This window comes from Xenopus laevis, chromosome 5S, assembly GCF_017654675.1.
Source record: "Xenopus laevis strain J_2021 chromosome 5S, Xenopus_laevis_v10.1, whole genome shotgun sequence".
In the NCBI taxonomy this organism is placed as follows: domain Eukaryota; kingdom Metazoa; phylum Chordata; class Amphibia; order Anura; family Pipidae; genus Xenopus; species Xenopus laevis.
Window position 1 is genome coordinate 128,975,797 of NC_054380.1, and position 19,223 is coordinate 128,995,019.

Genomic DNA, 19,223 nt, shown 5'->3' on the forward strand with positions numbered 1-19,223 from the left:
CTGATACCAGACTACACTGCAATCTGTGCAGGCTTCATACAGACCAGGCATGCAATATTGACCTGCACATTAACACGCAGCACACTGGTGCATTAACATCTACTTACAAAGTGCTGCTGGAAGAGAGCAGGAAGGATTTCCTTCATGTGGAGTCAAAGTACAGGTATGGGATTCGTTATCGGAAAACCAGTTATCTAGAAAGCTCCAAATTACAGAAAGGCTGTCTTCCATTGACACCATATTATTTAAATATTTAAAATTTTTAAAAATGATTCCGCTTTTCTGTGTAATAATAAAACAGTAGCCTGTACTTGATCCTAACTAAGATATAATTAAACCTTACTGAAGGTAAAACCAGCCTATGGGGTTTATTTAATGTTTACATGATTTTCTAGTAGATTTAAAGGTATGAAGACCCAAATTATGGAAAGCTCCGTTATCCGGAAAACCCCAGGTCCCGAGCATTCTGGATAACAGGTTCCATACCAGTACTAACTTACAGTTACAGAAGCAAAAATAGTTACTGTGCATACACAGATTTTTATACAGAGGAAAAGTTACTAGATCACAACAAACGGATTCAATTACAAGTGAGAGCAGGGGAAACCAGCAAGAAGGAAACCCAAAATCAGAGTATCAATCTGTCAAGACACGCCAAGGTGATTAAATTACTTTCTTCAACGAGCCAGCAGACTAGGGACTTTCCAGCAAAGCCCAATGCTCCTATCTTTATACTTCTCTGAAAAATGATTGCACCAATAATACACTGGAAATTGGGGTTCCATCTTAAAGCAACAGTATGCACCTAAAAATGTGCCTAATAAATATGACTAAAATGGCATTAGGACAATTTTTAAAAAAAAAAAAAAATATTTTTCTAATTATTTTGCCATTATAACGCAATATTTTAAAATGTCAGCTGTCTACGCTGAAATTACCACCCCTTATAAACAGGGCAATTTGTTCAGAACTCCCTATCTTGCCTAACAAACAACCACCTCCCTTCACTAAGCAGCAGCCTTGGATCTGCTCATTATCAGGGGCTTCCCAATGGACTGGTAAACTGTTTTATCAGCTCCTTTGAAGTTATTCTGGACCAGACGTAACAGGAAGTGCTAAAGTGAAAGGCGTCATAATCTTGCAAAGTGGCAGAAACAAGAGAAACCATTGCTATATGGTAAATCAGAATGTTCAGAACAAGCCCTATTCATTGAGCTCATGTGAGTGTACTGCTCATTTAACAAAGCCTAGGATCTGGAAGGGTGTAGATTAGTCCCTCGGGAACTCCCAGCATCCCATGCAATATCTATAGCAACAGTTTATGGGATGCCAGGGGGAGGAGAATAGCCCGTCTTCAGTGAAATTGAATGTACCTGTAAATTGCGGGGAACTATGCAACAGAAAAATAAAATACATATGACAGCATCACAAAATAAGTCTTAAGAGAAACAAGAGGAATGAGGTCTAAGTGCACACAGAGCTTGCAATCTAAGGGGGCAGCTAGCCTAAATATAAAATAGTAGGAGAAAACTTATTTTTACTCAAAGTAAGGCTGGCTTGTAAATTATAGAGGAATACTCTGCAGAACTTAAATCACATGTACATGTTCTGAACAGAAAAAAAAGCAAAACATTTGTTATTCCCGAGTGCCTACATTACCCGTGGAAATATTAACAGACATTATATTTGTGTGTATAAGTGAGAATACGAGACCCTTTTGACTGGGGAGGGATATTTACCTTTCTTTCCAACTTTTTAAACAACACTGCTAGATGGCGCCGTCCTTTATCATGAGCTTTAAACACCTAAGGGAAAAAAAAAAGAAAAAAAACTATGTAAAAATTTTCACAGCCAGTTTGAGAAAAACACCATCGCTTTCTGGATGAGAGAGAGAGAGAGAAAGAGAGTGTCCCATACCAAATGTAAAGTCTCCTGTTACAGGTATAGGATCCCTTATTCGGAAACCAGATATCCAGAAAGCTCAGAATTACGTAATGGCTCCCATAAACTCCATTTTATCCAAATAATACATTTTTAAAATGATTTCCTTTTCTCTGTAGTAATAAAATAGTAGCTTGTACTTGAGCCAAACTAAGATATAATACATATACACACACTTATGGGATCTGTAATACAGAAACCTCTACACTCCCACACCTTGTGTCTTATTCCCTACCCTTTAGATTGTAAGCTCTTTTGCACAGGGCCTTCGTGTGACTTAGTTGTATAAATTTACTTTGCAGTGCTGCAAAATATGCTGGCGCTATATAAATAAATATTAATAATAATTATGGGAAGGCTGTCTCCCATAGGCTCTATTGTATCCAAATTGTTAAAAACTATTTTGTTTTTCTGTATAACAATAAAAACAATAGCTTGTACTTGATCCGAACTAAGATATAATAAAGTGTGTGTGTGTGAAATTGGTTAGAGGGATGGAAGACTTAAATTATGAGGGGAGACGGTTTTCTCTGGAAAAAAGGTGCTTGCGAGGGGACATGATTACACTTTACAAGTACATTAGAGGACATTATAGACAAATAGCAGGGGACCTTTTTACCCATAAAGTGGATCACCGTACCAGAGGCCTCCCCTTTAGACTAGAAGAAAAGAACTTTCATTTGAAGCAACGTAGGGGGTTCTTCACAGTCAGGACAGTGAGGTTGTGGAATGCACTGCCGGGTGATGTTGTGATGCTGATTCAGTTAATGCCTCTAAGAATGGCTTGGATGATTTCTTGGACAGACATAATATCAAAGGCTATTGTGATACTAAACTCTATAGTTATCTATAGTATATATACAGTGGTGTGAAAAACTATTTGCCCCCTTCCTGATTTCTTATTCTTTTGCATGTTTGTCACACTTAAATGTTTCTGCTCATCAAAAACCGTTAACTATTAGTCAAAGATAACATAATTGAACACAAAATGCAGTTTTTAAATGAAGGTTTACGTTATTAAGGGAGAAAAAAAACTCCAAATCTACATGGGCCTGTGTGAAAAAGTGATTGCCCCCATTGTTAAAAAATAACTTAACTGTGGTTTATCACACCTGAGTTCAATTTCAAAGGTTATAAAGCCATTTCTAAAGCTTTGGGACTCCAGCGAACCACAGTGAGAGCCATTATCCACAAATGGCAAAAACATGGAACAGTGGTGAACCTTCCCAGGAGTGGCCGGCCGACCAAAATTACCCCAAGAGCGCAGAGACAACTCATCCGAGAGGCCACAAAAGACCCCAGGACAACATCTAAAGAACTGCAGGCCTCACTTGCCTCAATTAAGGTCAGTGTTCACGACTCCACCATAAGAACTGGGCAAAAACGGCCTGCATGGCAGATTTCCAAGGCGCAAACCACTTTTAAGCAAAAAGAACATTAAGGCTCGTCTCAATTTTGCTAAAAAACATCTCAATGATTGCCAAGACTTTTGGGAAAATACCTTGTGGACCGACGAGACAAAAGTTGAACTTTTTGGAAGGTGCGCGTCCCGTTACATCTGGCGTAAAAGTAACACAGCATTTCAGAAAAAGAACATCATACCAACAGTAAAATATGGTGGTGGTAGTGTGATGGTCTGGGGTTGTTTTGCTGCTTCAGGACCTGGAAGACTTGCTGTGATAGATGGAACCATGAATTCTACTGTCTACCAAAAAATCCTGAAGGAGAATGTCCGGCCATCTGTTCGTCAACTCAAGCTGAAGCGATCTTGGGTGCTACAGCAGGACAATGACCCAAAACACACCAGCCAATCCACCTCTGAATGGCTGAAGAAAAACAAAATGAAGACTTTGGAGTGGCCTAGTCAAAGTCCTGACCTGAATCCTATTGAGATGTTGTGGCATGACCTTAAAAAGGCGGTTCATGCTAGAAAACCCTCAAATAAAGCTGAATTACAACAAAGATGAGTGGGCCAAAATTCCTCCAGAGCGCTGTAAAAGACTCGTTGCAAGTTATCGCAAACGCTTGATTGCAGTTATTGCTGCTAAGGGTGGCCCAAGCAGTTATTAGGTTCAGGGGGCAATTACTTTTTCACACAGGTTTGGATTTCTTTTCTCCCTAAATAATAAAAACCCTCATTTAAAAACTGCATTTTGTGTTTACTTGTGTTATCTTTGACTAATAGTTAAATGTGTTAGATGATCAGAAACATTTTGTGTGACAAACATGCAAAAGAATAAGAAATCAGGAAGGGGGCAAATAGTTTTTCACACACACATATATATATATATATATATATATATATATATATATATATATATATATATATATATATATATATATATATATATATATATATATATATATATATATATATATATATATATATATATATATATATATATATATATATATATATATATAATGCAAATCATTTTAGGATTTAGTTCTCGTTTAAGGTACACAGGCAGATTAAACGACATCTCCCTGCCATTGGTCGGGGAGAGATCCACTCATTTGGAGACCTCTCCAAACGAGCTACTCTCATCTTGTATAACCACCTTTACATTGTTTCGATAGTCTCAGCCACCAGGGCAAGGAACACACTGCTTTTAATAGCAATACATATACAAACAACTAAAAAAAGAAAAACACAAAAAATTGTAATGGATGTATAGTGTAAAGTTGCTTAGAATTATGTTTATTTTTTTTAGGCATAAGCATTTTTTTCTTGGGTTGACATTCCATTCAAATTAAAAAAAAAAAAAAAGCAGCAGTTTGGTTTATCCTCTGAGCTTTCTGTTGAGTACAATAACTTACTGTATTTCTGTTCTATGACAGTGCGGTCATTTCTTTTTGCAATTTACGTTGAACTATAACACTGTAACCAGGTGGTTCTTTTTATTGGTGTGTGTCCTCTATACAGGTATGGGACCTGTTATCCAGAATGCTCCGGACCAGGGGGTTACCGGATAACGGATCTTTCCATAGTTTGGATCTTCATACCTAAAGTCTACTAGAAACGTACATAAACATGAAATAAACCCAATAGGCTGTTTTTTTTTCCAATAAGGATTAATTATATTTTAGTTGGGATAAAGTATAAGGTACATGTATGGGACCTGTTATACAGAATGCTCGGGTTCCGGATAACAGATTTTTCCATAGTTTGGATCTACATACCTTAAGTCTACTAGAAAATCATGTAAACATTAAATAAACCCAATAGGCTGGTTTTGCTTCCAATAAGGATTAATTATATCTTAGTTGGGATCAAGTACAAGCTACTGTTTTAATATTACAGAGAAGAAGGAAATCATTTTTCAAAATTTGGGAGATAGCCTTTCCGTAATTCGCAGCTTTCTGTATAACAGGTTTCCGGATAACGGATCCCATATCTGTACTATGTTTCATATATACAGGCAGTCCCCGGGTTACGTACGAGACATGGTCTGTAGGTTTCCTCTTAAGTTGAATTTGAATGTAAGTTGGAACAGGTACATTTACTTATTAAATGCAACTTAAGGTGGCCATACACGGAGAGATCCGCTCGTTTGGCGATGTCGCCAAACGAGCGGATCTCTCCCCGATATGTCCACCTTGAGGTGGGCAATATCAGGCTGATCCAATCGTGGGCCCTTCGGGCTGATCCAATCGTGGGCCCAACGATCGGATCCTACCAGTGGCTTTACGGGGCGGTCGGATTGCGGGACCGCATCAACAAACAGATGCGGCCGCGTTCCGACGGGATTTTTAGTCCCATCCGATCGAGATCTGGCCGACTTTCGGCCAGATCTCCATCGGGGAAGCCCGTTGGGGGGCCCCATACACGGCCAATAAGCTGCCGACTCGGTCTGTCGGCAGCTTATCGGCCCGTGTATGACCACCTTAAGACATACTGTATGGTTGCCTTAACATAGTATTTATTTTTTACCTTTCAGGGTAGGACTCCATGGGGCGATTTCGGCATGATCCGACACGCTGCACAAAGACGCAGGCGTCACATCGGATGCGAAGGAAATAAGGTAAGTGAATGTATTGTCGGATGGCGTCGCAACGTTGATGCAACGCGACTGTCGGATGCAGAAGCTACGTCTGCATCCAACAGTCGTGACACCTCGGATCAACGCTGCGACTTCATCCGACATTTCCATATCTTACCTTACTTCCGTTGCATCGTGACGCCTGCGTTTTTGGGCAGCGCGTCGGATTGCGCCGAAATTGCCAGTGGAGTCCTACCCTCAGTGCTCTGCAGTAGACAACACACACCAGAGGGTATTAAGGCAGGTGGTTAATTAAAGTTAAACGCTAATAAAGGCCAAGCAAACCACAGTACATTACTGTAATAGCCTCTGTATATAAGTATGCGTTTGTATGTAAGTCGGATGTATGTAACTCGAGGACTCCCTGTACTGTACATAGTGTAGTGCAGCTTGTATTTCTATTCTATGACAGCGTTTAATGGTTTCTGTAAGACTAGTGCAACGGTACAAGGATCTCATTGGTGAGTAGGAATCAATAAGTGAAGCGCTGGAGATAATAAGCCGGGCCCAGATGGAAGGGGCTTTGTATGGGAAAGTCCGTATATGGGCAGAACATCTCAGTAGTAGTAGTAGTAGTTGGAATGTCCTTCCCTTTTAACAAATCAACACAAAATTCTTTCAGCACATCAGTTACACACACCTCTACGCTGCGATGGGGGCAACATAGAAACAGTGAAAAGACGACACATTCAGCACAAACTCGCTGGTGTTGTAAATATATATATATATATATATATATATATATATATATATATATATATATATATATATATATATATATATATATATATATATATATATATATATATATATGTGTATATCCCACATTCAAACATAAATGTTATAGTACAGCGATATATATTTAGACACACGCCCGTGTTTAAAATCATACATAAAATACACACCTACGCAACGGTCTTCATTCCATAAACACTGAACAGCTCCGGAGTATTTATAAACATGGCACAGACATGATTGTGTTACAACTCGAACCATTTCATGTTTACTGACGAGCAAAATATTTTGCAGAGTTGTGCCACAAAAAATTACGCCCATAGACCGGGGGTAAAAAAAAAATTGTTGTAGGACGAATTTTCAGCTTTCGAAAAATTTCGGCGAAGCAAAACGTTTCAGATTCGCCCATCACTATTCATGTTAAGTTGACTTTGAATGAAAACAATAGTAAACCAATTCATAATGGGGCTAGAGCATGATACCATGGTGCACACTGACCCCTTAGGCTGCGGGTCCCTCAAGCGTAGGCTCCAACTGCTCTCAGTCTGGGAGGAGCTTATCTGCTCAATGCCCGACCTGCACTGATTTGAATCAATTCCACTTGCATGCGCTCACACACGGCGGAGGTCAGCCCAAATACGCAAAGGCGGACAGTTTCAGGCGGGCTGTGAACTTATTGCACCAGCCTGAAGTTTCCGCTTCTCAATAGCAGCAATCATCTAGGAATCAAAGAGATGCTTCCCACCTACCTGTCCACATGCCTTGTCCCAAAGTAATGGCAGGTATATAACCAGCTACTTCATGGACTAAAACACAAGTATAAAACACACTGCAGTGCTTTCATGCCATGGTAAACTGCTGACCATGCTCCCTAACCACCATGCCTTACACCCTAATGTGCGGAACATTCCACTCCTTTGGGAAAGTCTCCAAACCGTTTACTTTTCACAGTATCCTGATTAAAATACTGAAAAGAACAAATTACTTGAGTAACTATTGGTGCAAAATTATATTTCGGGCTTCTTTACTAGTCCATGGGGACCACAACCCTTTAGAAGGGAAGATCTTTGTCTCCAAAGATGCCCCAGTAGCTCCCCATCTTCTTTTCTGCCGATTCACTGCACATACTCTGGGCTACGGTTATCTGAGCTGAAATACCCTGTTTAGTAACTACTTCAGATCCGTATTACATGGCAAGTTTAGAAACCAATCCATTCTTCATTAGATTATATAATAATTAGATAATAATCTGCCCAGTTGCATCAGATTTGATAAAAGGCAAACTTCTGCTTGAGGATTTCCAACAACCACTAAACTGAACTACTCGAGAGTTGCCTAGAGCACTGAGCACATGCAGTGTCACCAACACAAACATGGCTGAACGAGATCCAAAATGGCGGGCTCCTATGGACAAAATCTAAGTCCTGGACCATTAATATTATGGGCTGCTTAACATCTGTGATGGTAGAGTAAGTTAAAAAAAATAAAATACAGCATTTCTTGTCATATACATTGTTAGTAGTGATGGGCGAATTTATTCGCCAGGCTCGAATTTGCGCAATTCGCCACCGGCGAAAAAATTCGGGAAACGCCCGTGAAAATTTGCCGGCTTCAAAAAATTTTCGGAAAAAAACGAGTGCCGGCGTCAAAAACGAGATGCCGGCGCCGTTTCGCTAATTTTTTGCCGTTTCGCGGGAAATTCGCTCATTTTTCGGCGAAAAGGCGCAAATTCGCCCATCACTAATTGTCAGGCTTTAGTTCTTAAAGGAGAAGGAAAGCTACGGAGGTATTTTATTGCCAATAGATTAGCTGCAATAGTGCAAGCTAGATTGCTATATTTATTCTGTAGAATGTTTTATCATACCTGAGTAAAAAGCTCTAGAAACTCTCTGTTTGTTTAGGATAGGAGCTGCAGAATTAACATGGTGTGACATCACTTCCTGCCTGAGTCTCTCCCTGCTCTGGGCTCAGATTACAGTAGAGAAGGGAGGGGTGGGGGAAGAGGAGCAAACTGAGCATGCTCACGCCCAGGGCAATGAGGTTTAAGCTGAATGCAGGAAGTCTGATACAGAAGCCCATGAGTACACAATAGAAGGAAAGAAATGCAGTGTTTCTTTTGACAGGGGACTCAGAGCAGCATTACTTTTGGGGTTTACTGGTATATTTAGATGGACCTTTCTGATAAGGCTTACTTAGTTTTAACCTTTCCTTCTCCTTTAAAAAAATTAGTTCTTTAAATAGGTTTACCAACAGAAACAAATATATATAAAAAAAAAATGTCTTGCACACAGATTTTAACATCCTTGAATATTCTCTTAAATGACAAAGAAAGTGTAAAAGTAAAATCTGGTCAATAAAGGCATACCGTAATCACCTCTAATGGTGCTCTTAATTCGATCAACTTTCAGTTCATTCAAATGTACCAAATCCGCATAAAACCGCAGACTAACTAAAAAAACTCCCTCAGTGCAACACTGTATAGAGAAGACCAAGACTATGAGCATGCTCACAAAATCTTTTTTCGAGAGTGCATTTGGTCTACCACAAGGAAAACTGCAGGTGGGCCAAGGTATCAGTGGACCCTCTTGTTTCTAACCATTTAGTCTATTTCATGCTTAATAATGGAAGACTATAGTAAGAATATAGTAAGTATAAGTAGAGGATAAGTGAGGAGAGGAGGAATAATAATTTGGAGAGCGGTCTAAGGTTTTCTGGTGGGCCCCTGGCATCCCAGTCTGACACTTGCCAGATATGCTAATTGTGCTAGACCAATAAAAGTCAACTATCAATTGGCAGCAGAACGTGAAGCTAAAGAACATGCAGTTGTTGATACTTGACCTGTTCCTTGTTTGTGTCCATACCAATTAAGTAACACTGCCCACAAACCTGAACAAATAAACTGTACACAGCTAAACATCTGTGTTTGCACCAACAAGCCGGGTGGGACACATTTACTTAGCTCGAGTGAAGGATTAGAAGGAAAAATACTTTGAATTTCAAAGTATTTTTTTGGCTACTTCGACCACGAATCAAACGATTCGAACTAAAAATCGTTTGACCATTCGTTAGTACTGTCTCTTTAAAAAAAAAAACTTTGACCACTTACTTCGCCACCTAAAACCTACCGAGCACCAATCGTTCGATTCGAAGGATTTAAAAACGATTTTTCCTTCGATCGTTCGCTCTAAGCATTTGCGGTAAATCCTTCGACTTCGATATTCGAAGTCGAATGATTTTACTTCGAGGGTCGAATATCAAGGGTTAATTAACCCCCGATAATCGACCAATAGTAAATGTGCCCCTTAGCATCGAATATTATTATGCCTGAATAAAATAAGGAAGCTAGAGCCAAACACAAAATTGCTCTGCAGCAAGCTAAATTAAATCATTGCATGGCACAGAATGTGATGACCCGTGCGGATGTGTCCACCAAGCATCCACAGAGGCTCAGACCACATTACTGAAGGTACTAAATTAAGTGGGTTTCATGTCTCACCGCTACATTAACTACATTTATGAGAACAGAGAGGGGATGCACACAAAGAAAATAATACTTAATAGACAAAGGTGGTATTTTAAAATTCTCTTTTATATAGTGTATAGTAAACAAATATACATCAGACAAACTGGTATATTATATACAACAGTATTAGCACAAATATATACATACCACCAAGTTACAAGATCAAGGCAAAAAAAGGACAAACCACAGGGAGCAGATACACTTGCCAATGATGAGAACACCCCAACGTTTTGGCACTATAGCCTTTGTCAAGGGGATTCCCAGTTTGTCTGATGTATATTTGTTTACTGTACACTATATAAAAGAGAATTTTAAAATACCACCTTTGTCTATTCGTTATTTTCTTTATTGAGTGTGTGGTTTTGGGTAACTAAATGTGGGGTTATCCCGGGGTTATTTGCACCTCATATTTCTCAAAAAATAGCTTTTTTCCCTTTCTAATACTGGGAGTGCCCTCCATAAACTTATATTTTAACTACAATTATGACCTGTCTTGGCGTGAGCATGGTGAGGCCACTAACAGGGCAAACAGGATTCTTTGGTCATGTGTGTTCAAGCTTTACCCAATGGGGAACTTAAAAATAACAAAACAAAAAAAAAAAAAACACCCTGGCTCGTGTACCTCTTAAAAAACATAATAAGGTCCAGGTACAGGACCCACTGCTTCTCCACAGTGTTACCGTTACTAGTAAAACTAAATACTTCCGTGTTCTTCAGCGATCTCCGAGACTATAAAAGAGGACACCGTTGAATAACAGCGCTGAAGAACGCAGTATTTCATTTTAAAAGTTCAGTTTTTCTTAATTATTTGACTGCCAAAGGGCATTGTCTCCTAGGTCTCCGCCTGAAGTTTGTATTATCAATGCAACTCATGAGCAAACATGAAAATGTCTTGAGCAGGTCCAATATTTCACATTTTAGGGCAATTCTAAAAGAAACAAATTGAGTTTAAAGCACCAGTAACACCAATTTTTTTTTTTAAAAAAAATCGTTCGTATACATTGAAAAAAAAAACAAAACACCAAGACAAATTAAACGTTAAAATCGCAAAGTCTTCAGAAAAGGCAATTGCGGCGCTCAATTTCTCCTCCCTGACTTCCTTATAGGAGAAATCGAGTGCCGCACGATGGATCGTCGCCCTGTCATCTTTTCTGAAGAGGAGCGGAAGCGGAGTTTCTGTAAATTATTTATGAAGACTTAGCGATTTAAAAGTTTAATATGTCTTTGTGGGGTTTTTTTTCAAAGTATACTAACAAATTTTTTTGTTGTCAATGAGCCTTTAACGCTATATTAAATCTAGTACATTTTCCCTTTAATGCCGCAATGTTAACAGATCAAATGTTAGAGAACAATGTAGCTACTGTATTAATGCCTGTGCCATCTATTAGATGTTATAAAGAAATAGGAGACTATTATTTCTGGCTTGGGACTCTTGGCTTTATGGTTGTGCTCCCAGTTGAACGCATTAAAGATATTTTTAAAACAAAGTATTCAGGACTCTTGCTCTACACACGCCAATGCCTTGCCAAAGCGTCAAGAGCAAAAGCTAAAATGAGAGCAACTTGGCCATAGACGTGCAGATTTAGCTTCATAACGGACGAACTATCGTTTGTCGCCATCTCCCGACCTGACAATAACCATTCAGATTCTAAAAACTGCACATTATGTAAGTTATGAGACTGATGTTAAATCCCAAGACAATGCATAGGAACACTGGCAGAACCATGCCATGCTTAGAGTGATGCAAAGATATGAGATGGGTTAGAGCGACCAAGCGTCCTCCACAAAGTTTGTTATAAAGTGCTAAATGCAGATACAATTCTATAGTGAATAAAGTACCCCCTCTTATAAAATATAAGGATGTTATAAGCTACCGAGGAGTTTCACGACCATATAAAAACACGAGGCCGAAGGCCAAGTGTTTTTATACAGGTCATGGAACTCCGAGGTAACTTCCAATATCCTCATATTTTGCAACTTTATTAATTATAATACACAAGTTTCAGTGAGTCACCTTGTCGCATTCTAATTTTTTTGAAAGTACTAGGTAAGTGCAAGAGATTTGACAGCCCTTTAACAGCGTCTAATCCCCAGTTCTCCAATGGAAACCTGCACATGCACAAGCTTGCGGGGGGGGGGGGCACATAAGGAGCAGTTGCAGGAACCACTGGCCTAGGGGTGACTGAATCAGAAATCCAGGCCTGGAGATTATCCTTTAGAAACACCTCCCAGTGATCAGTCACCTATTAACTATGGTTGGGGGGTATCCTGGCAGAATGTGTACAGGAAAGCAATTAAAGGACAAGGAAAGTTAAACTAAAGAAGTAGCTAGAAACGTTGTACATGATGTTTTGTGCTTCTGTACCAGCCCAAGGCAACCACAGCCCTTTAGCAGTAAAGATCTGTGTCTCCAAAGATGCCCCAGTAGCTCCCCATCTTCTTTTCTGCTGATTCACTGCACATGCTCTGTGCTGCTGTCACTTACTGAGCTTAGGGACCCACTCACAATATACAGTACACATAGAATAGAAATGTCACAATATAAGGCTGATTAGTAATTAATACAGATAATTACTACATGGCAGCACAGAAACCAGTGCAATTAGCATCAGAATTTAATAATCAGCAAACCTGTAGCATCAGCTTATATTACAGGGGAAGCTCATTTTCTGCTGGATAATTAGTGACGAGCCCTAAGCTTAGCTTCTCAACAGCCAATCAGAGCCCACTGAGCATGTGAGTGTCACAGACACTATCCAAGATGGTGACCCCCTGTGACAAGTTTGAAGTCCTGGATCATTGCTGCTATTGACAAGCTGAAACTTTAGCCTCGTGCAATAAGTTTACTATATAAAATATGGCATTTTTAGCCATTTTCATATTTTAGTTTAGTTCTCCTTTAAGAGTCCTGCACAGGTCAATCTTCTTATACCTATACCTGACCCATACCTGCTACCTGTGACACCACAATTCCCTCCCCCCCACTATCAGGAGAGGCCTGAATAAAATGCAGCAATAACAATAGATTTGTAGCCTTACAGAGCATTTGTTTTTTTTATGGTATGGGACCCGTTATCCAGAATACTCAGGACCGGGGTTTTCCAGATAATGGATCGTTACGTAACCTGGATCTTCATTCCATCAATCTACTAGAAAATCATGGAAACATTAAATAAACCCAATAGGCTGGTTTTGCTTCCAATAAGGATTAATTAAATCTTAGTTGGGATCAAGTACAAGCTACTGTTTTATTATTACAGAGATAAAGGAAATCATTTTTAAAAAATTGGATTATTTGATTGTAATGGAGTCTATGGGAGATGTTCATTCTGTAATTCAGGACTTTCTGGATAACGGATCTCCGGATAACAGATCCCATACCTGTATTGAAAAAAATCTGATTTTCACAACTTCATCTAATTTTTCATCCATTTTTCCAAATTTTTTCTAATTTTTCATCGGATTTTCATGATTTATTTTGTTTTTTTCATCCGATTTTCAGGAGTTTTTCAGATTTTTCACTTTTTTTTCCGGAATTTTCAACCGAAAACTTCAGGGTATTGCACATCAAAAAAAATCATTGGGACCTCTCCCTTTGACTTATATACAACCTTGACAAGTCTGAGACACCGGATTTTCAGATTCAGACTTTTCCATCCTTGGGGTTTAATAAATTCCGAAAAATTCTTATTTTTTTTAAAAATCCGATTTTATATTGAAAAAAATCCAAATTTTTTCTTGATTTTTGCATTCACAGTTTGGCAATTAACCCCCTAAAAGTTATTGTAATTTTAACATATTTACCTACCATTTTCTAATGACACTTCTGCATGGATTCCAACTATTATGTAAATCTCACAATTTTTTGCAGCCTGTATTTCATCTCAATTTAATTTCATGGTACTTAAATCTAAGCATAGGATTTGTACTGGAGGCTGCAAACTGATTTAAACTGTAGAAGAGCTAATTTTATTTTTTTTAATTACTATTTTTGCCACGGGCCTTCCTGGCTGCGGTACACGAGTGACAGGAAACTAATAACGCATAAATATACAATAAATAATAATATAATGCACAGGATTATACAAGAGTAAAAGGAGAAAGGGGGATAACATCTTGGAATTGTTTTTTGGTTGCTTTGTACACAGGTTTTTCTGTATAAATAAACGAAGGCATTAAAGGAGAAGGAAATGCTAAAATTAAGTACGTTTTATCAGAAAGGTCTATGTAACTACACCCGTAAACCCTAAAAGTAATGCTGCTCTGAGTCCTCTGTAAAAAAAGAAACACAGCATTTCTTTCCTTCTATTGGGCTTCTGTATCAGACGTACTGTTTTCAGCTTAAACCTCCAGGGCTAGGGCTTGAGCATGCTCAGTTTGCTCCTCTCTCCCTCCCTACTGTAATCTGAGCCCAGAGCTACAAGTGAGCAGGGAGAGACTCAGGCAGGAAGTGATGTCAAACCAAGCTAATATGGCAGCTGCTATCCTAAACAAACAGCTTCTAGAGCCGTTTTAGTCAGCTATGGTAAAGCATTCTGCAGAATAAATATAGTGTTATAGCTTGCACTGTTGTGGCTAATCTATTAGCAATAAACTGCTTTGATAGCTTTACTTCTCCTTTAAGTGACCCTAACCTCCAAGCACAAAGAATGCTTTGGAGAGCCACAGACGCAAAGGATGAATGCAACAGAGACGTGTCCATCCTCCCACCATCTGCTCTGAGCATAGGCATTATCCCAGAGTGCAAAGTAAATATGCAAAAGGACACCCACCGCATATAAATCATGTATAATTTGTACAAAAGCACCGGGAGAAAGAAAGCATTTCAACCGATACTTTACAGCGACAAAGGCCTTGGTAAGCTATTGACTTACACTGCAGTTAAAGCAGAAGGAATACGAGCTTGTTCAGATGACAAATTCAAGTCCAGGTATAGGATCCGTTATCAGGAAACCAATTATCCGAAAAACGCCGAATTATGGTCTCCCATAGACTCTATTCTATCAAAATAATCCATTTTTTTTTTTAAATGATTTCCTTTTTCTCTGTAATAATAAAACAGTAACTTGTACTTGATCCCAACTAGGATATAATTGATGCTTATTGGAGGCAAAACCAGCCTATTGGGTTTATTTAATGTTTAAATAATTTTCTAGTAAACTTAAGGTATCACAATTCAAGTACAGAAAGATTAGTTATCTATCATGTAAACATTAAATAAACCCAATAGGCTGGTTTGGCTTCCAGTAAGTATTAATTATATCTTAGTTAGGATCAAATACAAGGTACAGGTATGGGACCTGTTATAAAGAATGCTCCGGGCCTGGGGGTTTCCGGATAACAGATCTTTCCATAGTTTGGATCTTCACACCTTAAGTCTACTAGAAAATCATATAAACATTAAATAAACCCAATAGGCTGGTTTTGCTTCCAATAAGGATTAATTATATCTTAGTTGGGATCAAGTACAAGCTACTGTTTTATTATTACACAGAAAAAGGAAATCATTTTAATAAATTTGAATTATTTGATTATAATGGATAACAGTTTTCCGGATAACGGATCACCTATTTAAGGAATGAAGATCCAAATTAAAGAAAGATCTCCGGAAAACGCCAGGCCCAAGCATTCTGGATAACAGGTCCCATACCTTTGTAATCCAGATGATTATTCCTTATATCAATGAGGCCTGCTGGAGCTTATCATTTAATCACCCTACATGTTTGCACACAAAGCCACACACTGAACATAAACTAATCAGCAGCCGATTTGGCCACCAGTAGGTTTCTGGAGTCTGGGAGGAAAACTGAAGCCCCAGGAGAAAAGTCACACAACATACAGAGAAAGCCAACTTGTTGCATGAACATTGTACCCTGGTGGGAATCAAACCCAAGACCCTTGTGCTGCAGTCAGTACTTTTGTATTTGTTGTCAGGGATAAAATTCTCTACCTACCCTATACAGGGCCATCACTTTTTCTGTAAAGTAAAAATGTGGCTTTCCTATGTCCGTTATATTCTTACCATATTAATAGTATTGGCGTCACTACTACTAACCTTTTGGCAACCCTAATGCCATTTAAAAGTTGGGGGGGTAATATGGGCAGAGCAAGCTGCCCCATGTGTTAAAAAGGATTTGCTTGCTACTGCACCCGGGATAAATAAATGGCACCCGGGGTAACTAAATGGCAGCCGGGAAAAATAAATGGCAGCCGGGAAAAATAAATGGCAGCCGGGAAAAATAAATGGCAGCCGGGAAAAATAAATGGCACCCTAAATGGCACCTGGGGTAACTAAATGGCACCCGCGATAAATAAATGGCACCTGGGATAACTGAATGGCACCAGGGATAAATAAATGGCACCAGGGATAAAAAACTGGCACCCTAAATGGCACCCGGGATAAATAAATGGCACCCGGGATAACCAAATGGCACCCGGGATAACCAAATGGCACCCGGGATAACCAAATGGCACCCGGGATAACCAAATGGCACCCGGGATAACCAAATGGCACCCGGGATAACCAAATGGCACCCGGGATAACCAAATGGCACATGGGATAACTAAATGGCACCCGGGATAAATAAATGGCGTCCTAAATGGCACCTGGGATAACTAAATGGCAGCCGGGGGAATTAAACGGCACCCGGGATAAATAAATTTCACCCTCAATGGCACCCGGGATAAATAAATGGCACCCGCATTGACATCAAAGAGTCAGTGATCCAGATATAGCTCAACTCCCAGCACCCTACAGCATAGTTACAAACATCACCAGAATATCCATCTCACAAACACTGAGCGATGATACAAGGAGGACTGAAGGACTTGACCCAATGAGCTGACAATCTGGTAAGTAAGAGCAGAACATAAGTAGCAAACAGAGGGTGAGAGTTGGTAATGGGGTGTCAGGGCTGGGGTTAGGGGGCACCCAGTCAATGCTGGAAACATCAGACTCTACCTGAGCCCCAGATTGGCCTTACCTTATGCAGAGACTGAAAACAATTACACAAGGGGCCCCTCTGATGTTGGGGGGGGGGGATAAGGCAAATTCCCTCAGGGGCAGGTGAAGATGGGGAGAAATAAGGGGGCTATAAAGGGGCAGGTGGAGATGGGGAGAAATAAGGGGGCTATAAAGGGGCAGGTGGAGATGGGGGGCAATAAGGGGGCAGCACAGAGCTCAGTAACACTGGGGGCACATGGCCAGGTTGTAGGGTGGAGCTGAAAGTGATGAGGGAATGTAGATAAAAAGCAGAAATAACAAATCACAGCTGAGCTATTCAGTATAGAGCAATAAATACACTGGGGGTGGGGCAGCTGGAATTAACCAGACATATCAGACCTGCTGCATCTCTCAGGCTGTTGCCGAAATGGAACTCACACCCTCCCTCTCTCCCTCCCGAAGACTTACATGGGTCGCCGGGAATATCCAGCAGCAGACTGGGCATCCCTGATTTATACATTCCCCCCTCCCCTCACAGTGGGGCTCCGACATTCATGGAATTCTCCCCCCGACATTGATGCTGCTGCCCCGGCTCATACTGACTGTGAGCAGCAAGAGGCAACGAGACAGAGGAAAGACTATGGCGAGAGGAAAAGAAACATCAGAGGTTTACTCACCACTACACTCCGACCGCTCACTGCGAGCTCCTGCGACTGCCTCTATATTCTCACTGCCGCTTGCTTCCAGCCAAACACTGCGCTTGCGCACACAACCCAAATGCTTCAAGGCGCTCAGAGTAAGGGGCGTGGCGATGAGTGTGCGTCTGCGCAGTAGAGGGGTGCGGTGTAAGGGACTGTGGGCGGGAAGGAACGCCGATGCGTCACGGGTTGCTAAGGCCTCTGAAGAGGTGGGTGTGACAGAGCGATGCAGGACGCAGCTGTCACTCTCTCGCTCCTAGTCACGTGTCTGCTGCCAGGTTAGCGCGGGAGTTACTGGCAGGTGTCAGCTCTTACAGGGTCACTGAGTGATTTATAGACGCGGGTTCTCGGCCTGCCAGGGGTACAGAGGCATAAAGACTTTATGAGGTGCCATGAAGTTGATACAGCAGTCTTATCCACTTCATCACCAAACAAACCCCCAAAATACCTAGAAAAACATCTTTTTTTACATTGTTGGAATGGCGTTATCAGGAATGAAGAAGCGCTAGGTGCTCCAGTAGTTTACTGAGGACACAGTGGTTCCCACCTCCCATGTCATACTAGGGGGCAGATTTACTAAATGGCTAGCGTCAATTTCGCTAGTGTTACCGCCCGCAGGGACATCACCAATTTACTAACGGGCACAGGCCAGGCTACAATTCGCTAGCGAAAGAGACAGCCGCTATCGGTCATTCGCAGTAGCGGATTTCTCCTCATGGAGCCCAGAGGCCACTGTTCTCCTGCACCCCCTACATCCCGTAGAATTGCGTGCCTGCGCATCTCTTCGCACTGGAGCACTAAGGGGCACATTTACTCAGTTCGAGTGAAGGAATAGAATAAAAAAACCTTTGAATTTCGAATGGTTTTTATGGCTACTTCAACCATGGAATTGGCTACTTCGACTTCGAACGATTCAAACTAAAAATCGTTTGACTATTCGACCATTCGATAGTCGAAGTACTGTCTCTTTATAAAAAAAACTTCGACCCCCCCCTACTTCGCCACCTAAAACCTACCGAACCTCAATGTTAGCCTATGGGGAAGGTCCCCATAGGCTTTGGAAGCTTTTTTTGGTCGAAGAAAAATCGTTTGATCGATGGATTAAAATCCTTCGAATCGAACAATTCGAAGGATATAATCGTTTGATTGAACGATTCGTTCGATCGAACGAATTGCGGTAGATCCTTCGACTTCGATATTCAAAGTCGAAGGATTTACCTTCAGCAGTCGAATATCGAGGGTTAATTAACCCTCGATATTCGACCATATGTAAATCTGCCCCTAAGCGTCTATAGCGCTTAGTGCTCCAGAACATCGCAAACTACCGCTGCGGCTGGGTG

The 19,223-nt window shown here is 40.5% G+C and overlaps 1 protein-coding gene across 4 annotated transcripts in view; it reads right to left on the reverse strand.

Annotated features, from left to right (window-relative positions):
* The window catches only part of cyria.S (CYFIP related Rac1 interactor A S homeolog), a 50,093-nt gene extending 32,057 nt beyond the window's left edge, over window positions 1-18,036 (reverse strand). For 2 of the 4 annotated variants that reach the window (XM_041564072.1, XM_041564071.1), the window contains exons 1-2: window positions 17,863-18,036; window positions 1,740-1,805 (exon numbers count right to left, since the gene is read on the reverse strand). The gene's annotated coding sequence lies outside the window, so the exon portion shown is untranslated. The remainder of the gene's footprint in view (window positions 1-1,739; window positions 1,806-17,862) is intronic. The other 2 variants (XM_018264616.2, NM_001096858.1) reach the window with 2 other exon arrangements.
* Between the last annotated feature and the right edge of the window lie 1,187 nt (window positions 18,037-19,223).